We start from the raw sequence: 27,726 nt of genomic DNA, 5'->3' as shown, positions 1-27,726 counted from the left end.
ATATACCTACATGCAAATTGGTATATGCTACATTATATACCTACATTATCTCTGTATGTATATATATGCTTATACTTTATACGTTTATGATACACTATGAAATGTTGAAATCTAAGTAGAATAAAAAATGTTCTTCGCGTTTGCAATTATTTCAGTCACAAACCACACTATAACAAAGCATTACAATTTTTTTCTATTTTTTTCATTGGTTGGGCATTACAGGGATAAATGCAGGCTACATACCATGCTCTATTCTCCCGTACATACCGAAGCCGTGCCGCTTCTTCATGTTCCAGCGGTTCGGGCACAGCACAACCTCTCGCCGTGGCAAAACAACGTGTGCGAATTGGGCTGCGCAGGACCACCACCGACAATTGCGATCCTAAGAACCTACTTGTGCAAACTGCAGGGGCGCACATGCGGGCTACTCCTGGAAATTCGAGAGGTTACAGCGAGAAAAGAAAATAATCAACGTGAAAGCCACTAAAAAGATCTTTCCCGGAGGCGCAAAAGAGCTTCGCCTCTTTCTCTCTGGGGAAGTACGCCAACGCAGCTCTCCGGGGGGCAGAGCGGCGTCTGGATTAAACAAGGACCCAGTACCAAGAGGTGGACTTGGTCCTGCCCCCGCCCCACCACTGGGTTGCCTCAGGCAGCCCAACGCGTCACCACAGCGCTCGCTGAGCCAGCAGCGGCTGTGGTGGCAACAGCCACAATTGGGAATGATGTGCTTCGGCTCCTGCTTCCTTACCCTCCATACTTCCAGTGGAACATTCGCAAGAGATACGCACGGGGGGTTTAACATTGGCTCTCATTCCAGCATCACCGCCTGTGCAACCTGCGACGCACCGGACACCTTCGGCGGTAGAGCATCCAAAAACATAGGGACCCGGATAGGTGCCAATTCTAAGAACCCGGCCCATCGGGCACCCCGAGTGGATCTGTCGATGAGAGGGACGTCAGAAGATTCCTGCCTGATTTGCAGTGCAACCATCAGAGGCATCCTAACCAACAGAGAAGCCCAAAAACCCATTCACTTAATAACAGCCCGAAGACATGAACACACGCACATACATACTCGAGTAATTCCTAAATGGAAGTAATGGGAAGAGAAAAAATCATTCAATGAAACTGTAGGAGCCTCATTACAATCTAGATTATGTGTACAAGATACTTTATTGACAACAGCCAAGTCTCATGCACCTTCAGCAAACACACCTAAACCGTAAACATGCTAACTTCTTGAAGAACTACATCATATTTGAAAATACAGGCACAGTCATGCTTATTCTTCAGGTGCTGTGGCCATACTGGCCCGAAAATCCTTAGTCTGTCACACCATCCACCTAACACCACGCTGGAAGCAGCCACCATTCGAACAATAATTTGTAATAGTTTAATAACGGTATGCTCCCGCTGCATCCCTCTTGATTATCAACTATCGAGCACTGATTGTGCGGCCCTCATAGATCAACTACCTGAACCGTACATAATCTTGGCCGACCTCAATGCACATAATTCAGTTTGAGGCTCTTCCCGCACAGATGCCCCAGGTCAGCTAATTGAGTAATTTCTCGCGCCCTCCGGAGCATGCCTACATTTTATAACATGCGTCAAAACAGTTATTCACACCTTGACTTGCATATTAGCTACGCAGTTACTTTCCCATTTGTTCAGTGGCCCATGGATACAAACCCATTGAGTAGTTACCACTTTCTTACCAAATTGACACACATTGGCAAAAGGGCAAACACTTCCCCTTCTCCTAAAAAATTCAGTAAGGGAAGGGCGAACTGGAGTGTATTCACAGAAACATTCAAACTACACTACACATACATAAAACACCTACACGTAGAATAGGTGACCCAACTGCTCACCGCGCACATTCTTGACGCCACCGAAAAGTTCATTCACCACGCCTTTGGTGCCCCGCGCTACCAGAGGAAGCCGTGGTAGAATGAGAACTATAGGAGGGCGCGATAGACCCAGAACAAGGGGTGGGGTATCCTTCGTCTGGTAACCTCCGTTTGTTTAAACAGCCACGTGAAATTTTACACCTTGTCTCTTATGATGCACACAGATCACCTGGCCCTTTACACCATCCATATTTATTGCCTTTTATTCATTTGACTTATATTTTAACTGCAATGTTTTATTATTTACGTTCACACCAATCCAAAGTTGTACACTGTTTTTGGTGGTCTTTACCCCTAGTCGGCGTTCCGCGATAAGAAACCAATCATCATAATCCGGATATCTGCGCAAGAACAGCTCATATTATCAGTAAAGATGGAGCCCGACCTACGCAACAGGGGTTTCCGTGTCAAGGGGACCAATGAGTCATGTCAGAGGAAATTTGTATGCTCCACGGCGGCTGACGCGTTGGGTGTTGTGCCCTCTCTCTCCGCGGCAGCACAGTTATAAAAAGAAAAGCCGCGCCTGAAAAAACTATCTACGTTTGGACGTCGTGATGTGACAACGGCTTCTGTTAGTTTGTGCACCACACCACTGGTGACCCAGGCCGTGGAGGACTCCAACGTATTCCGGAGCCACGAACCACCGTGATCATCTCGGCCGGCCAGGCCTATGACGAAGCTTCGCTTCACAGGTAGCCGAATCGCCTCCGACAGCAGTGCATCGTCCAGCCCGCTAGGTGAATATTGTGGGACTCTGTCTCTCATATGCAACGAACTGTCTTTCTTTTAGTTACGTCTTTTACCCAGTAATATGCCTGGTCAGAGCTCCTTGTTGTACCTTTTGTATTGGAATTGTTTCAAGCAATTGTATTCGTTTTTTGAGTTACCTCTCGTTAAGGCTACATGTCTTCGTGCGTGTACCGTGTTTTGCGTGTCCAAATATAAGTCTCTGTTGTTCGTTTAAGGCTCTGACTTACGCTTACCGCTCTGGTAGGTGAAAGCCGCCCATCAGACAGCCACCCCCTTCGTCACCTGTGCCCTGTAGATTCGGTGGGGTTGTTTGCTCGCTTAAATCGACTCCCCATATCTTCTGTCAGCACACCCGATTATGGAAATGGTGACAAGTCAGGAGGTCCAATGCATCAAAAGGTGTAATATTGGATATCTTGACTCGATGGACCTCTTGTCTCGTTGTACCTCTTGACTCCCCGTTGAACTTTTTACGCGGCTGAGTTGAGTCAAAAGGTACAACGAGTCGAGAGGTCCAAGCTGTAACGGATCACCGCTACAAATCATCGCCACGTTTAGGTTTCAAGTAGCGGTGTTATTACCAAAAGTTTAAAGTATGACGCGTCTTTGTAGATGTTCTGTAAGTAGATATTTATATGTATTTATTTGTATATATAAGTATGTATATAATTGTATGCGTATATTTAGACGGGGTAATTGGAGAATAATGGGAGAGGCCTTTGCCCTACAGTGGGCGTAGATAGGCTGGTGATGATGATGATGTTTATATTTGTGTATAAGTTGAAATTATAACGTCTCTGTGTATCAAAGTTTTTATATATATAGAATTGTGTATAGGTTGTGTATATATTGCCACGAGCATGCCTTGTCTTTTTTTTTACCAGCGCCTAGCCACACCAGACTATTTTAGCTTTTTAGAGCTGAGCCCAGGATTCTTCTGTTTATTGTGCGCCGCGCCGGGCGACCTTGTTTAATATGAAGAAGGTTTCCCCCTTTCGAGACTTTCGTCTGTCCAACCTCTCTTTGATGAACAATGTTTCCGATCCAATTCGATTGTTCTGAATATAATAACACTGAAAACTAGATTCTCACCGGGCAAACACCACTGCATTTTAGTAAACGGCACTCAACCGTGCACGCCACTTTGTAGGGAGCTTCTTCAACGGTTGTGTTTACTTCGTTACTGCGGACGTGTAATTCCATTTTAATATCATTGAACTGTTCAATAAATGGTTCTTGTAAATGTGCGTTTGTCTTTCAATAAACATTCCTCATTACACCTTTCTCCAGTAAAATATATAGCATGGCTCTTAAAGAGTAGGTAATTGACAGGGTGTGTCGGCCTTGGAAGTGGAATTATTTTACTTTACAAGGACGAAGAATCGCGTATATCGTGCTGAGTTGAAAGAAGACTAATTCGATTTGAGGACTATAATATTCGGCAACTTTTCAGACGAGCACCGATTTCTAGTCACGAATAAAATACAGAACACACGAGAACCCAGAACTGGTGAAAGTTACGGAAGGCTGTACTGATGATTAATAGTACTGAGATACTAAAAGCAAGGCTATACGTAAGATTCATATCTGCGTAGACTGAAACACGGACCCTAAATTCTACAAGTCCAAAATATGTCACTCAAGCGGGTCGCAAACTGTCACCTGGAGCCGTTATCAGCAATATAAGCGCACAATCTCGAAAACAGTCTGTGTACTTTGCGCCAATAACCGTATAGTAGTGTTGTAGTACAGAATGATCAAAATAGCTAGAACAGTCAGTAACCATCACAAGCAGCCATTAATAGCAATGTAGACCAGCATAAATAAATGAGTACTGACACGAAATTTTCGTGTTACGTTTTTTTTTGCTGCTATGGGTACGTGTTAGCCAACATTACAAAGCCGATAGTAGCCTAAACAGTTATTTAGGGCGTAGTTTATTTCTGTCAGTTTCATTTTCACAAACGAACGACGAGTGGCCGCCATGACAGGAAACGGCACTTGACGTCAGCATTCTTGTCGCACCACTGCGGGTCTGGACACGCGCACGTTCAACCGCCGCGCTCGCCCAGTCCAGCTGAGGCCTTCACCATCTCCGCTCGACCGGGCAGCACGACGTCGGTTCCTAAACCATGACGGGTACACAGGGTGTAGCAGCGCGCGCCAACCGCAGCCTGCGCGTCGGCTACGTCACGGGAGCCCCGACATCGGCAGTGCTGGGAAGTAGCAGATGATGTCATGCCGGCCCGTTATGGGCTTTCATGTGCGGGCAGAGAAATAAATGGATTTAAAACATGTTACACGGAACGGCCGCTGTTGGAACTTGCTTCAAGGTGTCTATTGATAAAAAAGAAGCAATTTACGTAGTTATCTCAGATTGGGAATTTTGTGTCCCTACTCCTTTAAACGACCAAATATTACAACGAAATTTTATTTGATCCAGCCATTCTATAAATTGTGCTGAAGGGAGAATGTAATAACAACGGCTGAGGGGAAATTATAAATGGAGAAGACAAAAAAAGCAAGGCCCATTAGACCTTTCGACGCGTTGGACCTCTTGACGCGCTGTATCTTTCGACACGTTGTACCTCTTGACTGGGCTGTCACGTGACTATTGGACCTCTTGTCTCGTTGGACCTCTTGACTGATTGGACATCTTGACCCGAAGCGCGCAACATGCACTGAAATATGTATCTTCGCATGAGCTATAAGCATCGGCACACAAGATGAAGACATGCTCCATGACGGTATCATGCAACGCTCGGTAAGCCCCTCTCAGTTCTCCTCCTGAAGAAGGAATACAGTACTCTGGCGCTCTATGTTGACTAAGAACCCTTAAACGAAATCGCGAAAAAAGACATACCACTAAAATATGAAGAGTTGGCCGCCTCCTACGCGATGTACTTGTCTTCGATGGACCTAAAACCTGGTACTGGCAACTCGAAGTGGTGAGAGGGACCGTAAGAAGACCACGTTTGTAACGCCGGACCGACTTTACGAGTACAATGTAATGCTTTTCGGAGTGTGCACGGCGCCAGCAACGTCACAAACTGTTTGGGAACCTCTGCTATTTGACCTCAAATTGAAAAAGCGTCGTCTACCTCGATGACGTTATTGTATGCTTCTTGAGCTTTCACGAGCATATCGCAGAGTTCGAGTTGGTAGGTGAGGCAATCCGAACATCAGGACGCACTGTTAATCCTGAACACTATCGCTCACTTTGCGAAGAAAAGAAGCATTTGCACCACGCCTTAAACACCAACAAGGTCCTGGCGGGCGAAAAAAATAGCCAGCCCCAATTTTCCGAAACCGAAGCACAAAAAATGCACGCGATGGTTTGTCAGACATTTCGCATACTATTGGCGCTTCGTCGAAATTTTTCCAAAATGTTCGGAAGCGGGACGCGTCTGACAGAAAACAGAATTCATTTATCTGTGACAAGAAGAAGCATAATGCGTCCTGCGCAATTTACAATCGTCTACGGCGCCGGCGTGTGCTTGCACTATTCGAGGAGACCGACCACACGGAAATGCACATCAACGCCTACGATGTGGGCCTGTTCATCTCTTCTCGTGAAAATCCACAAATGCTGTGGAAAAGTAATCGCTATTTCTAGCAGCACAATATCAAAAGCACAAAGAAACCAGTCAGCGTCTGAAAAAGAACCTCGCCATAATATGGGTTATCATGGGTGAAGTGTACAAAAAATGCCGTGTAACAGATTCCACTGAAGTACGACCGTGTATACGTAGGACAAACGGGCCGCTACCTCAACGACTGGGTGCGTGAGCATGCGGTGCAGCTGAAGGAGGGAACAGGAAGAATACTGGCGCTTTCTGTAAGAATGCACGGAAGCCAGTGGGCTGCATGCGAGCGTTTAGTAGGACCCGAGTGCTTCATTCATACCGCAAAAAAGGAGGGAAGTGTTCGAGGCCTACGTAAAAAAAGAATGGGGGACCGATGTGTCAGCAAGCCTTCGGTTGATCTTTTTTCGAGCATGGTGGATTATCTGGACAATTAGTAAGGACGGTACTGAAGCTTTAAAGGCTTTCAAACATTGTGAAACTTGTACTACATGCTTTTTTTCGTGCCTTTATAATCGCTTTCGGAGCGAATATAGCTCCCCCTTATGTATTACCCCGGTTCGGGGTCTTACTCTCAATAAAAAAAGTTTTATTGCGCCTCTCCCCTGTCTTCTTTCCTTCCTAAAGTTGTGTCTGGTGCTAACCCTCTTCCAACTATCAGCTAACTGTTATATGTTCCAAGTACGAAGTACTAGTTAACTATTGTGCTACTAAGGTGCGAACTGTTCCGAGTACCAACTAGCTTGGAACGACATAATACCAACTGGCCAGGTGCAGGGTCCGTGCAAGTTCCTCCTTTTTGGCGCGGCGTCATTCGCGTTCCAGCCAGCGTTCAATATCTCTTTTCACTTTGCTTACGAAATTTTATTACTTCAACCCGCACCCACTCCGTCTCCAAGTCCAGCGCCGCCGACGTAGCACGTAGCTGCCCCTTCTCCTCCCTGCTGAAAGAAGCCGTCATGTTTAAGAAGCATGGTGAACTGAACCAGCGGTAGAAGCGGGTGGTACTCGGCAAAGTTCAAGAGGTCGGAGATTGTTGTGGAAGGATTGCAAGCGGACGCCTGAGTTTTATATCTCCTCTGAGAGGAGATATTACGACTTTCCTCACTCGATAGAGACATGGTTGTGTTTCCGGCCTCCTCTTGATCTGCACCGTGTGTCGTCATGACTGTAACCGTGGGATAACTGTGTGCATGTTGCAAAGTCATTAAACACAGGAGCAGTCAGATTGGTGGTATGTGCTGCGGGCAACGCACGTGCGGCTCCCAATGTGTGGCGGAGCAGGCCAGTAAAGTTGGAAGAGCCTTAGACATAGACAAGCAATGCGATTGTGGCCTCAATGTTCAATTTGAACCAATTGTGCAGACCTAGATCTACATCCAGGAGAGGAGTGTGTGAGGTGGGTGGAAGGTCGCACATGTTGGCTGCTTTTAACTTTCGACGAAAGCGGTCACTCATCCTATTGGCGTGAAGGTGCTAAGCGGTGTTGCGACCTGGTACAGAGCACCATGAGCCTGAAAATCTCAGAATTGAACGGTCAGCCTTCATTAGGTGTTACGGGACAACGCTTTTTTGAAACCGGATATATCAGCCTCAGAGGGAAACCGAAGTGACGTCTTCTACGGTTGCGCTTTCTAGCTGCCATTCCTAGTGCAGTGGAGTGTCGCGAATAACTGTGATGACGCAACATCGATAGGATCGGGCTTCTGGAAAGGGGGCCAATATGCCGATTCGGACGTGTTGAAAGCGTTCTGATCGCAGTGGCAATGCCAAGAGCTGCAAGGTGACGTGCGGGGTGATTTTGGCGTATTGACATTGGAAGTGACGGCGTCCCCTGCATTGCGCTCCCACATTACCGGTCACTCGGAAGGTGTGAAAAAGCCGAATACGAGTATGGCTGGGATTTCCGAACACTCTGAAAAGGAGGCCCTAATACAGTGAAAGCGCCTAACGTCTCAAACCTCCAGTGCAAACGTCTTAGGTCGGAGTGTCAGTCACCTCGGGGAGATAAAGTTGAAAGTGACAAAAAAAGCATCGGCACAAGAGCGTCATACGTCCCTGGTACCAAGTCGACAGCTGAGACAGTTTACAGAGACTTGGTGTCCAAATTATCCTCTCTGCTGATGGGCTTTATATAAGAGGAAAACTGTGCGATAAACGAGATTGGATACTGCTGGACAGGTGGGACTGTATCGTGGTGTTCAGAGATAAAGTAGCTTATATGTGTGTGGGTGGTATAGATGGCTCAGTGCTGTGCCTCGAGGACGCGGAGAAAGTGCTCAGTCTCATTGTAGTGGCAGGAAGCTCTTTATAGAAAGCTGGCCAGGGCGCCTCCTGTTAAGTTCGGGCTCCGCATGTAATTAATGAAGGCCACCGGTGGCCCATGTATGGGCGTCGCCTCCGCTGGTAGCTACGATCCTGGCTCCCTTTCATGTAGCCGCACGAACGCCTAGTTCGGAGCCGCCGAGAGCGTGTTCTGTGCCCGTCCTTTTGTGTGTCAAAAGACGGGGTCATTAACTTCAATACCTCTGTCGCGTCGGAGGTGGCTGGGTCATTCGGCATGACAAGCTGACGAGAAGCTGAATGACGGTGAATCTCTTAGTGTTGAAAGCGCGTGCGGTGTAAGTTTGGAAACTCTTCGACTCCGGCGGCAGCGTGGGTCGTTGACGGGTCAATCGCCTTGGAGACCATCGAGTGGGCCTGAAGCGCGTCTTCCAGTGCGACTGGCGGCAGGTGGCGGCGCCCTACGTCTGGGAGGGAATTAGCAACCCTCATTGTCACGGCACGTCGCGGGAGGCGCCGCGCGGAGGGAGGTCAGCCGCGCGGGGACCACTCCGGGCCGTCGGCTTGGCTATTGTGCAGATGCCGCCCGCTGAACGTAATGTGTGTCCACTTAGGCCACAGATGTCCTGTATTTGGTTGTCGGGTGCTATGGCGTTCGTGGGAAACGCACTGTGAGTATGTAAGAGAGAGCGTTAGGTCACGTGACCGCAGGTGGGGACATGTGTGTGATTTTGATTGGCTGATTCCTGTGGCCAATCAATGGTTTGTATTAATTGTTTTGAAAGGTTTTTCTCTCGTTCTTGTACGCCCCCTTTTTGGAGGTGGGGTTTTTGTTGTCAAAACCGGAGTGCTGTGTTTTCTCGGGGGTCGGTCGAGAGGGGAGCTAGTTCAGTATAGATCTCGGCCGAACAGGCTGCTGCTGTAAGAGTGACAATGTAACCGTCACTCTGACCTGATGTAAAGTTGGAGTAATGTAAATAATTTTAATAAACCTAATATCCAGCAAAGAAGGCAGTCCTCATCCCTCACCTGCTCCAAGCATCGGTCGTCGGTCATCGGAGCGAGTCGAGATTGTCCTCTCGGCCCGAGCATCAAAAGAACATCACTGTTTCGTCTCCTTCAGTTCGCCAAGAAGATGGAGAGGCGGAATATAACTGGCGCAGTCGACAGGATGACCACGACCATCGGCTGGAGCTGGTGGGGCATTGCGGAGCGAATCCTTCAACGCAAGGTTCGGCTCCGACCAACAACGAGCCCAACTCCAAGCATCGACGGGACGACACCTCAGCGGGAGGCCTAGTGAGTGCCGGCTCAGTGCGGCAGCAGCCGCTATTCAACGGCAACGGGGCGACACGTCAACGGGAGGCCTCGTGGGCTTCGGTCCAGGGCGGAGTATACCGCGGATCAACGGGGGGACACCTTAGCGGGAGGCCTCGTGGGCTCTGGCTCAGGGCGTCGTTGACCGCGGTACAACGGGGCGACACCTCAGCGGGAGGCCTCGTGGGCTCTGGGCCAGGGAGGCGTAAGCCGTGGTTCAACGGGGAGACACCTCAGCGGGAAGCCTCGTGGGCTCCGGCCAGGGCAGCGAAAGCCGCGGTTCAACGGGGCGACACCTCAGCGGGGGGCCTCGTGGGCTCCAGACCAGGGAGCACGGCCCTATCCCAGCGGCGAGAGCGGCGCATCATGTCCACGAGCTGCTGCATCAGCGACAATGCGACCCGGCCGAATCCGGAGCGAGCAATGTGGGCCCTGATTTGTTTTCTCCGGGTTCAACATGGCCACTATGCTAACGGGATGTCGCGGCACCGACCGGGAGGTTAGTGCCATTGTGCTCGAAATTGAGGAGTTGAGAGCAGAATTAGCTCTCAAAAATGCCCAGCACGCTTTAGAAAAAGCAAGGCTAGCGGGTAGCCGGGGCGCGGATAGCCCGTCCGTATGGACGGCTGAGGAGCTCAGTGCTCAATTAGCCCAAGGGAGAGCGGAGATCGCGTACGAGAAAGCGAAGCTCCGCAGGATCGGTAAACTCGAAGAGGACCCCAATGTCTTCACCGTGTTCATTCCATCATGGGCGTTTCGAACGCGACAGGTTGAGGAGAGTGGAAATGCAGTTAAGAGGGTGGAAACCACCCCAGTTGTAGAGAAACCCCTTAGCGTTCCCACCACGACAGATGAAGTCACGGGTCTGCGCGAGACAGCTCTCCCAGCTCCGGAAATTCAGGCTGGCAAAGTACAGCCATCTGTTGCCGAGGCCGTCGAGGGAAGTGTCGAGAGCAGCACCGCCCCATGTGCCGACATAGATTCCGCGGCCGACCGCGAGGAGCCCCTCGTGGACGAGGTAATTCAGAGATAGAGCTAAGCTGCAGAAAGCATGCTCATCTCGGAGGAAGCAGAGGAAGCGCAGGGGTCACGCAAGGGCAGCGGACCGGCGGGCCTAATTGTTGATGTTGCGTTCGCGAAGCATGAATGCGTAGGCGGCCCGCGGCGTCTTGCGCGTAGGTCGACTCCGACGGGCCCGAGAACGCGGAAGGCGGCGGCAGGTGTGACGGCGCAGGTGCGGCAACGTAGTACGCGTTATCGCCGCGTAGGGTGTTCCTTTTCTCCAGGGGGCACAGGACACCGCGAGCCAAACCAAGGGTTCGTGTAGAATCAGCTGGTTGAGCATGAACCGGAATCAGCTTTCGTGCGACGGTCGGTGTGTGCCGCCGTGGAAATGGGTGTTAGCGCTGAATTGTGAGCAGTGCTGGACAGGAACGGGTCAGTGTTGTTTGGCACACACTTTGTTGTTAGCGTGTTTTTCTCTGGTGGCGCAGGGGTCGCTCAGATGAGAGTTATTGTTAGTTTTACCTGTACTCTAGTTCTCCCCCCTTGTTGTTAGTTTTTTTTGTTTGTTCGTATGTTGGCTGCGTTCAGCTATCGTAAGTCGTGTGATTTGCGAGAAGTGCAGCCTGGAGGTCTTAACGCTGTCTTCCTGAGGAGTACAGCCGCTGTTACAGCACGGTAGGGAGTTTATCTCTGGGTACAATGGCGAGTGCATTCCTTTATTTGCGCCCGTTGGCATGTGGTCATGGTGGGCCATGGAATGTGCAAGTAGGGCCCCCTTGTGGCGCTTGTGTGCGAACTAGTGTTTGAAGTACTGAGAAATGAACTTTCAGTGCATCGCATGTGGACAACAAGGGAACGGCAACCAGGACGAACAATCTGTGTCGCATTCCGAAAGAACCGGCGTCCGCGAGTGAGTGAAGAGAACTTTCACTAAACGTTTTGTTATTGGTACAGGAGTAGCCTCATTTTGAGCGTTTGGGTTTTGTTCGGGTGTTGTTTTTTTTCTTTTATTAGAGTGCAGAATGTTCCTACATGCGCTGAACGGTTAAGGATGAATGGTGTCATTCATCCAGTTGTCAAGTTGTAACATTTATACCCTTCGTGGGGTTGGTTTCCTTTAATGGTAGAGGGTGCCACGAGTTTGGTGTCACGGGCCCTGTAGTTGAGCGCCATCGTTTATTTTTTGATGTTGCGCAAGCCATGGCTAGGCAAAGGCACTGAGTATGCCGTGTTGTATCCGTTTTTGGTGCAGTTGGCCGGCGCGTTGTGATGTTTGGGTTGGTGTGTAGAGGGTTAATTTTTTTTGTTGTACTGTATTGTACCCGCGTTGTATTGTACTTGCGTAACGGCTTGAGTGTGTTTTTTTTAGTTCTGGCTCTGCAGTAACACATAACCTGCAGGAGAGTTAATGTTTTACGTACAGCTAGTGTACGGACAACATTCTTAGTGCGGAGGTGTTAAGTTCGGGCTCCGCATGTAATTAATGAAGGCCGCCGGTGGCTCATGTATTGGCGTCGCCTCCACTGGTAGCTACGATCCTGGGTCCCTTTCATATAGCCGCACGGATGCCTAGTTCGGAGCCGCCGAGAGCGTGTTCTGTGCCCGTCTTTTTGTGTGTCAAAAGACGGCGGCGATTAGCTTGAGTACCTGTGTCGCGTCGGACGTGGCTGGTTCATTCGGCATGACAAGCTGACGAGAAGCTGAATGACGGTGAATCTCTTAGTGTTGAAAGCGCGTGCGGTGTAAGTTTGGAAACTCTTCAACTCCGGCGGCGGCGTGGGTCGTTGACGGGTCAATCGCCTTGGAGACCATCGAGTGGGCCTGAGGCGCGTCTTCCGGTGCGACTGGCGGCAGGTGGCGGCGCCCTACGTCTGGGAGGGAATTAGCAACCCTCATTGTCACGGCACGTCGCGGAAGGCGCCGCGCGGAGGGAGGTCAGCCGCGCGGGGACCACTCCGGGCCATCGGCTTGGCTATTGTGCAGATGCCGCCCGCTGAACGTAATGTGTGTCCACTTAGGCCACAGATGTCCTGTATTTGCTTGTCGGGTGCTATCGCGTTCGTGGGAAACGCACTGTGAGTGTGTAGGAGAGAGTATTAGGTCACGTGACCGCAGGTGGGGACATGTGTGTGATTGGCTGATTCCTGTGGCCAATCAATGGTTGTTATAATTGTTTTGAAAGGTTTTTCTCTCTTTCTTGTACGCCCCCTTTTTGGAGGCGGGGTTTTGGTTATCAAAACCGGAGTGTTGGGTTTCCTCGGGGGTCGGTCGAGAGGGGTGCTAGTGCAGTATAGATCTCGGCCGAAAAGGCTGCTGCTGTCAGAGTGACAATGTAACCGTCACTCGACCTGATGTAAAGTTAAAGTAATGTAAATAATGTAAATAAACCTAATATCCAGCAACGAAGGCAGTCCTCATCCCTCACCTGCTCCAAGCATCGGTCGTCGATCATCGGAGCGAGTCGAGGTTGTCCTCTCGGCCCGCGCATCAAAAGAACAGCACTATGTTGTCTCCATGAGTTCGCCAAGAAGATGAAGAGGCGAAATTTAACTCCTCCTCAGGAACGATGGGATTGGCTGCTCGAGTTCGAGGGATTATTTGTGGTTGAGATGTTTCGGCAAAAGTACCCCCACCGGCATCCGTTTTTATCACGCACTGCGCCAGGCAAGCACCAGAGTGAGTGCTAAGGGCTCTTTTGAAAAGTCGCATGGGAGAATATGGCTTGGGATGAGAGAGAATGCTTGCGTGGCGGAGAGCAGCTTCGAAATCCATGAACGCGTCTATTACAGTTGTGTCCATGTCACCGATTGGCTAGCCGTTTGGACAGCCGACGCGTCATGGAAACTGGCCTGACATGTGGCTTTTTTGTGTACGAAGCGCCTCCTCGTATACAAAACAAGCAAGTATGATGTTTCAGTCAACAGTTTATAAGAAATCGAGGTTTCCCTCTTGAAGTTCTCCTTTCAAGAATGAAAAGGAAAAGTTTGCCTCCAGAAAACAGTATTGAGCTTCTGGTTTAAAGTGGCTGCCGTTTACAGCAATACAATTTTTTTATTTCCTAGAGAAGAAATCTATAGTAGGAAGGCCGTCTTAGACAATACGTAAGTACGTTGATGATTTTCCAGTGAATGTAAAGTATGATAATATTGAGTGCAATGGCATTGATGTTCCGAATCTTTGTTATGAATAATGCAGCAACAGTAAATTCGCACCTGAGATTCCACGGGAAAAGACCATACAGTTCGGGGAAAACGCAATACTTTTTGGTAAATAAATTATGTGTGTTATTCATACTTCCCGCAAGTTAAGAAGCCCCTAACAAATTTTAGTTTATGACTCTGAACGACCATTAAGATGCATATTGCCGTTTTTTCATGTATTCAACCTTCAATATTTTTCCTGGAGATGAGATATGTACGCGTATCCGCAATCATTCGGAAAACCTAACGAATGCTCTGTTTGAACCATGGCTGATTGGGATGGTTTTAAAGGGTATTGAAAGTGGTAAAGTCAGATGGAGGACACCATAAAAGCATAAAGAAAACAGAACGCAAGCTGTTGTCGGTCTTCACACATAACAGGTGTGAGGTGGGAGAGCATCGTGGATTGTTTGGTCGTCCGAGGTCTTTTCTAATCCGCAAAAAGGCTGAGGGACGTACTTGGTCACATAGACCGTAGGCTACCGTATAACGAAAGAGAGACAAGGAAATGATGGTATGACATCAAGCGCACCTTGCCTTTAGTTCGTTGTGCAAAGAGTAGGCTCTAGGGAATGCTCGCGCTTTTCGTAGCATTGTTCCTTGTGTTGTTAGACCGATGTGTGGTTATGCGCTCAATATATCGAGCATAATGACAAAACACCCTGGTCTGTCACTTAACCGGCTAACTATAACTTCGGTAAACTGCTTGTATAAAACTGAGAATAGGTCGACGTATCTGTAATTCTTCAGATCCTGGGAGCATTCTTTCTCGTGAAACATACCTATGTTACGTTTTCCAAGCTATGGGCACTTTTAGAGTACTCAAGCAATCTCAAAATAGAGCCAGAAACTTATAGAGCACGATGTGTCGTCTTTGTTTTAAAAGAAACATTGTTATGCTCTCATCACCCGCAGGTTTTCTTGCTATCATGTTCTTGGGAACCATTTCCACTTCCCTTCTACTTATTATTGGGACATCGCAAGTTGCTCTTGCGCGGTCCACAGTTTCCCCAGGCCTAACTTCGTTGAAGTACCACCTTCTGTAGAATCCTCCTGCTAATTTCTTTATCCCATCCATGCTGAGCATATTCTTACCCAGCTCGTCTCTGAGTATGCATTTTCTGCCATTGCCGAAACCTAGCTTTCTCTTAGCTCCTTTTACGCTTCCTCGTATTGTCAGTGTTTCCTTGATCACTGTATTGTATACACACAAATGTCGATGGATTTACTACTGGTGATAAAGTACGAGAGCTCTGCTAATTTCAGTAGATTCTCACTGATGAAAATGTTCTTTTCTTCCCTTCCGCAATCAGTTCTTGAGCTTTCCGAGCGATTGTTCTTGTTTTTTTCCACATGCTGCCTTTCCAACTGCTTCTGCTGCTGAATCTGTAATTGCTGCTGAGAGGTTCTAATTTATCCTCTCTACACTACCCGGTTCGCCAAGTGTAGAACAGCGAAGCTGCTTTGTAGAGTTATTTTAAATTCCCGCGTCCTGGCACTGACTGGATCCATTATGGGGTTCTTACTTTTCGGGAGTGTCTTTTTCCTTCTTTGACATTCAGACTTACTTTGCACGTAATCGTAGTATTATCCTTGTTTGGAATATTGCATCGCAACTCCATGTCCTACACAATATTTTGATTGCAAAATGAAATGAAGTTGATTTCATATGTTGTTTCATTGTGGACATATTTTATTTCCAATTTTTACTGTTTTGTTTGGAGAAGAACTTGTTCATTGCGATCATGTTATTTCCCTCTGTAAACCCCACTAGAATATTTCCTAGACGTTTCGATAGCATATTCCAAAGTTTTATACTGACCTTCCTTACATTGGCTTCTGGACAACTTTTCGTTTAAGAGCCTCGGTCAGTATCGTGAGCTGAGTTCTTCCCTGCTTTATAACTGATTACAGTCCTCGTAGATACGGCCAGTGGCTTCATCATAGTAGCTTCTGTAATGCATACATATTTAATATCTCCAATCAGTATGTCTTCTTTGACTTGGTTACAAGGCTAGGACGCTGTCGTTCTGCTTAAGAATTTTATTACGTTATATGGTACGTATTAAAAACTCTCACCACACGAAACTTTCCTTCTATGAGATGCTCGTTTGCCCAGCTTATGCCCACTCGTCAGCTCCATGTAGCCTTTTCCGTTATTTCAATTTAGCTTCACCATACAATCTCCCACTCAAGGGAAAAAGCATTGTACGTAATACACACCGCCATGGTACTGGAAGATTTAGAGGAGCAGGAGATTAATGATACCTACATAGGAAAACCAAACCGCAGATCTTAGGGTTGTACGGCCAAGATAACCTTCAAAAAGCCAAGCGAAAAATTACCTCTCCCAAAGGGTGTATGACAAGACGTTAGCACCTCGCCAAATTTGTTCACATGTCTGGGGGGGGGGGGGAATCGAGCATGCCTAAAGGCGAAAACGCAGGATGCGCAATAAACGGAGTATAACTGAGCCATTTGTTGCTTCCGGGTAACCTGCTGTTGCTAACTGAGTGTGCAGAACTTCTGCAAAATGCTTGTGGAATAACAATCAACAGGTACGGTCTTGGGGCTCAAATATTATGAATCAATATGAACCTTCTTTCTTTATTCAACGAGCCCCTCACTTCACAATCTGATTCGCTACAAGCATATCGAGGGCCTCTGTTCTGGTAGTCTTGGTGCCATAGGTAGTTTTAAAGGGTTGAACGATGGTTCGCCACTCTCGGCCACTCTTGAGACAGGCGAACGACGGCCCGAGGGTGAGGAAGAATGTCCCCTTCCTCCCAAGTAGTCTGTGTGGCACTAGCTATCACCTCCAAGGGCAGAATACAAAATACCCTAACATAAGTACCCGAGAATATGGAGCGGAAAGAGCCCCGCCGGTAGCGTTATTGTCACCTCACTCAACGCACATACTGGATGGAGGGAATCGGATACCACCCGGCGGGAATTTTATTTCCAATTTCTGTCTTTTGAAATTCTTCATTGGTTTATTTGGCCTACCGAATTTTACGCTTTGCTTTCCGAGGCATTCTTTAATGTTAACCCTTATTTCTGTCTTAGTTCAACGAGCCCCTCATTTCCCGTTGAGTTTCACAGCATGCATCGCGAAGTCCTTATTTCCGGCAGTCTTGGTGCCATAGGTAGCTTAAGAGGGTTCAACTCTGGTCGGACGCAGTCGACATGTCATAGACACTCGAAACTTGACCCAGGGGTTAAAAAGAAGGTCTCCTTCAGCCAGAACAGCCTATTAAGTTTGTACTGGACCTTCTTGTATCGCCACTTAGCCATATATTTAACTTATGCCTTACTACTGGTGGTTTCCATAAAGATGCATCAAGCTAGGGTCACGCTACTGTTTAAACCCTGGGAGAAAAACAATTTGTCCAAAGATAGACCGGTTTCTGTACTCCCAGTTATTTCAAAAGGGTTAGAAAAAGTAATCGCGAAAAGCCTTGTGTCCTTCTGTGACAAACACTCTATTATATCAAGAAAACAGTTCGTTTCTAGTAAACATATGTCAACAGAATATAGCTTTACTAACACAAAAAGAATTAAAAATCCAGGGATTTCAAGAAAGAAGGTAACGCTAGGTATATTTATAGACTTTTCCAAAGCATTTGATAAAATTATTCATTTACAGTGGTTAAAAAATTACAACATTATGTATTCCGGGGGCTCTCCTTTACCCTTTTGCAAAAGTATTTAGGTAACCGGCAACAGCTCATAGCAATAAAAGAACACAACTCTGCTTCACAAGAAGTAAGTGCTAGAGTTCCGCAACGTAGTTTTCTAGGGCCAATCCTGTTCAATATTTATATCATTGATATTATAGAAAAACTGACATTGCAAATTTATTACTTACGCAGATGATACCAGCATTTTATTTCAATCGTGTGATAATACTCAGCTTTTGCATTTAGCAAATAAAACCCTCCAAAAGCTTCCAAACAGAGTAAAGCGAACTCGTTAGAAATAAATACTAAGGAAACTAAAGCAGTGTTATTATCACCAGCTCAAAGATCTGTTAACGGAAACCTCAGTTTGTGTATCGGATCTTAATAGATTTGTGTAGTTTGTGAAATAAAAATATTACGCACTTTTTTTAATGAATATTTAGAATGGGATGCCCATGTAGATCACGTCTGCACTCATTTATTTCGAACGTGTGCGGTGCTTTGTAGGTTACGGCATGGGGTTCCATGAAATATTCAACTTATTCTTTATCATGCCACCTTCACAGCTCACATCATTTAATAAAGCCTCGTAAGGTTACCCACTTCCGCGCAAAATAATAGTAATCTGCATTTATTTCAGAAAAAGGTCATTCGACATATCGCAACTGTACCGTATGACTCTCACACCAAAGAACTATTTCTTCAGTATAATCTGCTTCCTGTCCAATGTATCCACAACGTTAATTTTCTAACAACGTATCAAAATAGCCTAAAACACAACGGTGCAGCTTATCAAAGTGTATGTAGTGTAAGAAAAACGTTGGACGTACCGAACGAAATAAGGGGAAGGAGTACATGGTTCGTGCCGTTTTCAAGAACGAATTAGGCCGATGATAGGTTGCAATCCCGAACTGCCCGCCTTTCAAATAACCTAGCAGAGAGTGGCATGGCTATAAATACAATTTATAAGCGATATTTAAGGAAACGTTTACGGGTGAACATAAAACATTTTTAACTGAAAATCTATTAGGCATTGTCTCTCGTGCAACCTTGGTTTGGCTAAAATTACCTGTAATATTTTTCAAGGGTTTTATTGGCATTGTCTTCATTCCCTGCCCACTGGGGCATTTGAAAAGTACCGTACACTGATTTTGCCAATATTCTGTGTATTTATTTAGGTGGATACTTTAGTAGTGCAGGTTTTGATGAGGGTATGCATAACTGTATAAGTCGAACCTCGTTATATCGAACACGGGTATATCGAATTATTGCTTATATCGAACCATTTTCAGTTTTTTAAAAGAATTACATGCATTTTTAATTTTCTGTATCGAACTCGGTCGGTTAAGAAATGGATATATCGAACTCAGCGCCGGCCGAAAGCGCGCGCTCCGGAGACAGGCGGCAGGCTTTCCCGCAACGCAGGGGATAATAGCGGTGGCGCAGCAGGCGTTTGCGACTCAAACGCATGCCTGAGGCGCTGGTAGCGCCATTCGGGCTAGGCGGCATACGCAGTTGGCTGACTCAGGCTCAGCCGGTTCACCAGTTGGTTCAGTCGTTCATCAGCTTCAATCATCGTCTTGTCTTGTTTCAATCGATAAGCTCAATCCTCAACGCCTTAACGAACTCTTCAGCGTCGTGCGTGGTTTAAACTAGCGGACACTGTTCGCGCAGTTACGTGACTGTGTTTGCAAGGCGCTGTGTCAGCCGTGTGCGGCGTGGTCATGGCGGCAAACGTGAAGAAACGAACGTCACTGACGTTTGCGAGCAAGCTGGAAATCATCCGCCGCGTCGAAAAAGTAGATCAGAAGTCCAGCGTTGCCGCAGCGTACAATATTCCGCGGAGTACGTTGAGCACGCTGCTCAAGACCAAAGGTGACACCAAGGCGAAAGCGGTACAAAGCCAGCACTGCGGTGCACGCCGTGTTCGGAAACCAGCCTTCCAAGACGTCGAAAGATCGCTCCACAGGTGGTTCCTGGACGCCAGAGCCAGAAACATTCCGGTGTCAGGGCCTATGCTCCAACAGAAAGCGAAGGATTTCGCATTCATCCACCAAGTCGAAGGCTTCGCCGCAAGCAGTGGATGGTCAACGGTTTAAAGCTCGCTACCAGATCGTCGGCAAGACGGTTTCTGGCGAAAGCGAGGACCCCAACGAGCATAGCATTAAGAAGTGGCTGGACGAAGAATGGCCTGGCGTTCTCGGAAAATATGACCCAAAGGAAATATTCAATGCAGACGAGACAGGTTTGTTCTGGCAGATGCTCCCACGACAAATGCTCGACACCCGAGGGGAGAAGTGTCATGGCGGCAAACAGAACAAAGCCCGCATAACAGTCCTCTTGGGCGCCAACATGGACGGCAGCACGAAACTGCGGCCCCTTGTCATCGGCAAGTTTAAGACGCCGCACTGCATGCGCAACCGCTGCGACATTCCTGTCACGTACGCGTGGAACAGCAAGTCGTGGATGACGCGCGACGTCTTCGAAAAATGGCTCAAGGATTGGGACACGCAGCTTGCGGAACAGGGGCGCAAGGCGTGCGTCCTCGTCGACAATTGCTCGACAGACCACACGCACGTGCCGCTCAAGAACATAGAGCTCAAGTTCTTGCCGCCGAACCCTACGTCAAAACTACAGCCATTGCACCACGGTATAATTCGGGCGTTCAAGGCGATCTACAAGCGAAGACTGATCGAAAAGTTGCTCCTCAAGCTGCGAATGGGCCAAGACCTCAAGATCGACCTCTTAACTGCCATTCAAATGCTCAAAGGTGCTTGGGATGACGTAAAGCAGGAGACGATCGCCAACTGCTTTAGGCACGCTCGGTTTGTCGTCGGTGCCGAGAAATCGTCCGAGGAAGATTAAACGTCTGAGGATTTCGACGAACCTGCGCTCGAAGAGACGTGGAGCAAGTTCTCACGTTTTGTGGGTGCTGTGCCAGAGAGCATGACCATCAACAATTTCGTCGGCGATGACGAAACGAGGACCACGGCTGAACTAACCGATGTGGAAATCGCCGCGGAGGTCACCTGCGGGCTGATTTCAGAAGCGGTGGATGGCGAACCTGGCTCTTCGACCACCGAGGACCCCGCTCCGCTCCCAACTGCGGGCGAAGCTGTGGCCGCTGTGTAACTTTTACGCCGCTGCTTCGGCGGAATGGAAGGTTGTGGTCTCGCGTTCTTGGGCTCTTTGGAAACCATGGAGCAGGCTGTGCTCCGACATGCAGTCAACTCGAAGAAACAGTCAAGGCTGCTGCAGTTTTTTTCCCCTGGGAATAAATAGTTCTCTTTAACGCTTCATGTGAGTAGCCATTCTTGTCGTTGCCTTTTTAGTGATTGAATCGCGCTGCATTTTGACGCGTTTTTTATCAAATTTTATATATCGAATTTCGGTTATATCGAACTATTTTTCGGTTCGCGCACTGTTCGATATAACGAGGTTTGACTGTATTACATGATTTTTCTTCAAGTGTTATATTTTTCTTTTTTTCTATGTCTACACACGTTCCGCAGATATCCAGTATTTTACTTTTTATATACCTGTGTACCCCGTTTTGTTTTGTAACCTTTTTATGTGTGTATATACCTATAAGTGTCTATATGCATGTGTGTATATTATGTAATAAGTATCTTTTACAAACTGTTAGCTCTAGTGCGTTTTGATGCTTTCGTTTATTTTTGTATGTTATACCGGGATGTGAAGGCGAGATTTATTTTCTTAGGACTATTTCCTGGGCGTATGCTTTAAACTCTTGTTTCTGCTCTGCCACGCCAACAGTAAGGCGCAAACATCTCGTCAAGCTGCAGTGTAGCAGCTTTTTGTGTTTGTCCTTGTATTTGTATGTACGAAAAGCTCAATAAAGTTGAAGTTGAAGTCGAAGTTAAAGTAGCGCTAGCAACCGCCCCCAAAGCGCAGGAAACGAAATACCCAAATATAAAAACCGAGGAAGTGGAGGGGAAACAGCCCGCCGGTACCATAGTGGCCATCGCACAAGAAGCGTATTCTGGAGGCCGTAGGTTCGGACCCCAACCATCGCGCCGGTTTTCTGCACTCTCTTTCCGGCTTTCAAATTCTTCATCATTTTCAATGACCTACAGCATTCTCCCATTTGCTTACCGAGGCATTCTTAACTGCAAACCCTTGTTTCTGTCTCAATTCAACAATCCCCTCATTTACCATTATGATTCACTAACTGCATGGCGAGGGCCTCGGTTATGGCTGTCTCGGTGCCATAGGTAGCTAAAGGGGGTTCAACGCTGGTCGGTCATTCTCGACATGTCGTAGACACTCTAGTGACGTCGCGAGGCCAGAAAGAATGTAACCTTCTCCCCGAGTTGTCTGGGTGGCGGTAGCTATCACCCCCTAGGGCACAAAACAAAATATCCTGACATAAATGCCCGAGGAAGTGGAGGTTAAACCGCACCACCGGCAGCTTAGTGGTCATCACAGCAGATGCAGATTCTGGAGGTTGGGCAATCGCCTCCTACTCGGCGGGCATTTTTTCTCCAATTCCTGTGTTTGAAAATTCATCTCTTCTGAAGACGTACCGCATGTCCCAGTTTGCTTCTCGAGAAATTCTTGTCTGCCAACCCTTACTTGTTTCTTGATTCATTGATCCCCTTATTTCCCAATTCTGATTCGCTACATGCATAGAGAGGGCCATTATTCTGGCAGTCTTAAAACCGGAGCCGTCCACTACGGCGCGCCTTAACGCCAGAGTTCCGTCGGCGCGTTAAACCTTGCAATCAACGCAACTCTTGCAGTCTTGGTGCCATAGGCTGCTTAAGGTGTTTCAACGATGGTCGGCCACTCTGGGCCACCCTCGATACACGCGAATGATTGCTCGGGGGTTAGAAAGAATTTCCCCTTTACGACGAGTAGTGTTTGTGGCGCTAGCTGTTACCCCCAAGCATAGGAAACGATATTCAGTAACATAAATACCCCAGAACGTTGAGGAGAAACAGCCTTGGCTTCAGTGAAATCGTCCCCGCACTATACGCGTATTCTGGAGGTCGAGGGTATGGATCCCATCCGGCGGACATTTTTTCTCCACTGTCTTTCTGTGTTTCAAATTTTTCATCTGTTTCAATGACCTACCGCATTCTCAAATTTGCTTTACGAGGCATTCCTCACTGCCAACCCCTATTTCTGTCTTAATTTACGAGCCCCTCATTTCCCTTCTGATTCTCTACATGCATGGCGAGGTCCTTGGTTCTGGCCGTCTCGGTGCCATAGGTTGCTTTAGAAGGATCAACGCTCGTCCGCCACTTTCGGACACTCTTGAGACATGCGAGCGACAGCCCGGGGGTAAGAAAGAATATCCCCTTCCCCCCGACACTAGCAATCACCTCCAAGCGCAGGATACAAAATACCCTAACATGAATACCGCAGAATGTGGAGGTGAAACAGCCCCTCCGGTTTCCCCCGCACGGGGCATTTTGAGTAATCTTGGTGACGGTACTGGCGATACCGCGGACCCCGAGCCCCCCAACATAAGCTGTGACCTACCGTGGTGATGTCTTTTTAAGGTGAAGGGTAGAAACCTCAAACGGTGGCCGTCCGAGCCCAGGTCAAGCTCTTGCGGATGGGCTCCCTGTCTGTTTACCAGGCAGGGAGCTCCGGGACCTCTCTCGGTATCAGGGTAGCCCGAGCGAAGGAACTATCCCCGTCCCCTGCTTTTTCCTATGCCATATGGTAAATCAAGAAAACCCCTCCAAACCCCCTCCAAACCGAAGAATCTTTTCCACTTCTTCCTGCCATCAACTCCCCGAAACCCGACAACTACCCACGTTGTTTGATAGTTTAATAAATCCAAGCCTCTTTCTTCACAATCCGGATCCTTGTATCGAAGTTTCTTGAAGCCATCCTTGTTAAGAGGTACAATGCTAAAAAACTAAGAACCGGTGAGGTCTTAGTTGAGGTCAACACGCAGCAGCAAGCCACAACTCTCGTCAGCCAAACCCGCATGGCAGACCTTGATATCAAAGTCACACCCCACCACAGCCTTAACAGCTCCCAGGGTGTGATATCTCGGTCAGATCTTCTAACCGAGACAGCAGTCAGGCGCATCGTCATTAGGAGAGACAAGAAAGAAATAGCCACCAAACATATCATCCTGACTTTCGACCGCTGCACACTGCCCGAGCATGTCAACGAAGGTTTCATCCGTTGTTTTGTCCGGCCGTACATCCCGAACCCGCGCCGCTGTTTCAAGTGCCAGAGGTTCGGGCATGGTACCAACACCTGCTGCGGCAGACCAACATGTGCCAAATGCGCCCAGCATGATCATCTCTCCGACAACTGCACTGCAACCAACTTAACCTGCCCGCATTGCCAGGGTCCACATGCAGCATACTTTCGCGCTTGTGAAAAGTTTCATCTTGAGAAAAAAAACATTAACGTTAAGGTAACCGAAAACATCACCTTCCCAGAGGCGCGAAAGAGGTTCGCCTCTTTCCCCCTGGGAAGGTACTCCGACGTAGCTCGCCTGGGGGCGGAGCGGCGTCTTGTTTCGGCAGCGACCCAGTACCGAGAGTCGGACTTGGTCCCGCCGGCGCCCTTTCTCCGCCGCCACCCCCCCCTTGGCTGCCTGTTGCAGCCCAACCAGCCTCTGCACCGCTCGCTCACCCAGCAGCGGCTGTGGTGGCGACAACGCCTGTTGGGGATGCCGCTGCACCCACTGCTTCCTCTCCACCGGCCCAAAGCACACGCAAGGGCACGGAGATGGAGACGGAGGCAGTCGCAGCGACCCCCTCCATCGCCTCACTGCCTGTGCCATCTGTCGTGCTCCCCACGGCTTCGGCACTGGCAGAGCAGGCAAAGAACACCCGAAAGGGTACCACGTCAAGGGGGCCCAGTCCGCTGGGCACCCGCTTGCCTTCAGATGACGACATAGACGTCGAGCCCTTCCGGTTTTCATCGCAGCGGAAGGAACGGGCTGCGACGTCCAGGTCAGTAGAGAAGGCCAGAAAACCCCTTCCAAGAGTCCAAGCCCCGCAAGGCCCTATATAAATAGTCACACTCCAGTAGCTACGAACACATCATAATGGGAATGGAAAACATAATACAATGGAACTGCAGAGGCCTTCTGAATAATCTTGACGATGCATACGAAATACTCCATGCTTATCAGCCAAGTGTAATGTGTGTTCAGATAACACATTTGAATTCTAAAAACACAAATGTCTTGAACAGTTACTTGATATACAGAAAGGACAGGGATGGCTGCACGCACTCTTCTGGCGGTGTGGGCATAATTGACCGGAAATCCTTAGCCTGCCAACCTGTCACTCTCAACACTGTACTTGAGGCTGTAGCAATTCGAACAATAATATTTTATAGGTTGATAATGGTATGCTCCATATATATTCCTCCTGATCTTGCACTTTCGAGCTCTGACTTCGAGGCGTTGGTTGACCAGCTGCCCGAACCATATATCTTAACAGGCGACCTTAATGCTCACAATTCTCTATGGGGCTCTTCTCATACGGATGCCCGGGGTCGCCTGATAGAGAGGTTTCTTACATCCTCTGGAGCATGCCTTTTCAACAATAAACAGCCTACATACCATAACGTAGGACACAACACATACTCATATTTTGACTTGGCTGTTGGCTCTGCAGTTCTCTTTCCACTTCTCGAGTGGGGTGTGGGCACTGACCCATATGGCAGTGACCACTTCCCCACCTCACTCACATACATAGGTTGTGGGGATTCTCCCCTGTGAGCGCCCACGTTAGGCCGTTTCAAACTGCCGCGCGCCACCTCTCTGCCATCTGGGAACACACGGAAGAAAGACTGTGCGATGGAGGGGGGGCGTGGCACATCTTTGGGCACGCTAGATAAGGGCAGCGGTGCTTGGTAGCGGGGGGAGTTGCCGGCCGGGAGCGCCGCCGGTCACAAGAGAGAAGCCACCGCCGTCAGCCACCTCGAAGAAGACGCACGTCAGCAAGGCCCGCCGTTCGTCCCGCCGTACCGTAAGCCCTGGGACCCTGAAGTGCTTTTGTTATGTGCTTGGTTGATTGTATCCCCTGTTCCATTTATATTTCATTTTCCACTGCTTGAGTAAAGCGCAATTGTTCTTCTTGCAATGTTCTGTGCGTGATGTTTTGACGAGGCCGTTGCCTGAACCCCCCTCGGTAGGCAGAACTACCTACAGTGGCGCCCAACGTGTATTTAGGCTAGCACAGTCCTTTGTCAGCAAGACGCTTATGCACAGGAGCAAATTGCGACTAAAACTTTCGTGCATTTGTTTGCAAGCGGCAGCTGTTTCTGGAACTTAGCACTTCAGCTTAGCGAAATGTATTTTGCTGCCGAAAGCCGGGTATAATGTTGTTGCTCTTACGCCCGACTTCATTTCTTTTCAACGAGCCTGCGCACTACCCAGCTTTCTTTTCCGCGGCACCGAATGTCCAGTTTTCCGGCGAGCGCCGCAACTGATAAGCATTACCCGCAGTTGACTTTGTGCTGGTGCGTGCTCGATTTATACGGTGGCATCTTTGTAGCTCCTTCGCCCGAGTTCGTTGGTTCTCGGAGTTTCGTTGGCGTCCAGCAATGAAGTCCGCTGCCGACGGAAAGGAACTTCGTTCGGGAACAGTCGTCGGGGCTACGGCCCCCGACACCGCCTTCAGCGAAGCTCTCACCACAGTGGCCGGCTTATGTCAAGCTCTTACGCAACACCTGGGCACTCTACAAGACCCGGCGCCCCGTCTTCAGCCTGACATCCCAATCTACCGCGGCTATGACAACCGTCTGTCCGTCGCGGATTTCCTTGAAGAGCTCGATGTCTACAAGGCCGCCGTCGGAGCGTCGGACACTCATATGCTAACCAGGGTATTGCCACTGGTTTTCCAAGCGCCTGCAGCCTGCTGGTGGCGCCTGCAGTCCCCGTTTGCGTCGTGGGCCACCTTTGTGGTAAGCTTTCGGACTGAGTTCCTTCCGCCTGGATACGAGACTCGCATTCTCCGTGAGTTAGATCTCAGGACGCAACACCCTAACGAAAGCCTGTTAGAGTATGTACGCGCTATGCAGGAACTATACAGGAGAGTGGCCCCAGAGACTACTTCAGCTGAGCAAGTTGCCCGTGTGTTACGGCAGTGCCATCCTCGGTTCCAGCCGTATTTGTATGCTCAAACGTACGCGGATTTGAATGCAGTTGCTTCGAACGCGCGCGCTATTCAGGAGTGCCTGCTCGCCAAATTGCAGTATGCACCACCGCCAACGCCGAGCCAACGCCGAGCACCACTGCCAACGCCGAACCCAGCTGTGCCTGGAACGGGCCTGACGCTTTCCAGTCGTGGGCGCCGCAGTCTGCGACACACCGGGCTTTGGATCCGGGCGAATTTGCACCAAAAAGGCGGCCGCAGAACCGATACCATGACCGCACTCCAGCCAACGCGGGCTACGGGGCCGTGGGCCACCCGGTCCCAGCCAACGTGGGCTACGGGGCCGTGGGCCACCCGGTCCCAGCCAACGTGGGCTACGGGGCCGTGGGCCACCCGGTCCCAGCCAACGTGGGCTACGGGGCCGTGGGCCGCCCGGTCCCACACGAAGACGAGCCATCCGGCGGACGAATGTGGTACGGACGCAACCAGGCCCGTCAGCAATGGCCCGCCACTGAGGACAGATTTCCGCGTTCGGAAACTTCACGTCCCGGCGTCGCTGAAGCCAGGCAGCGAGTCGCAGCGGGCCAACACACCTGGTAAATCGTTTCTTGTGCCTTCGGTGGATCGCATGCAGTATCCCCCCAAGCTAGTGTCACCAACCATTCGTGTCAAAGTGCTCGGCAAGATCGTAACTGCACTCCTTGATACCGGTTCCACAGTTTCCCTTATCGGCGATATGCTTTTCGAACACTGCAAGGCAAAGCGGGTAAAATTTCGCCATACCGAAGTTATGCTTAGGATGGCGTCGAGCGCGGCCGCGGAGAGCACAAACGCTGTTCGGTTACGCATATCGGTTAGCTCCCGCGCTAAGAGACAAAGGTTTTTGTATC

At 48.9% G+C, this 27,726-nt stretch overlaps 1 pseudogene; it reads left to right on the top strand.

Annotated features, from left to right (window-relative positions):
- The first annotated feature begins 20,395 nt into the window (after window positions 1-20,395).
- LOC144163845 (uncharacterized) lies at window positions 20,396-21,014 on the top strand (annotated as a pseudogene).
- Window positions 21,015-27,726: the final 6,712 nt, after the last annotated feature.

This window comes from Haemaphysalis longicornis, unplaced genomic scaffold (genome assembly GCF_048455015.1).
Source record: "Haemaphysalis longicornis isolate Haplotype H1 unplaced genomic scaffold, Haemaphysalis longicornis Haplotype H1 scaffold_13, whole genome shotgun sequence".
NCBI lineage: Eukaryota > Metazoa > Arthropoda > Arachnida > Ixodida > Ixodidae > Haemaphysalis > Haemaphysalis longicornis.
The sequence above is the reverse complement of the archived record's forward strand: the minus strand, read 5'-3'. Positions and strand labels throughout refer to the sequence as shown.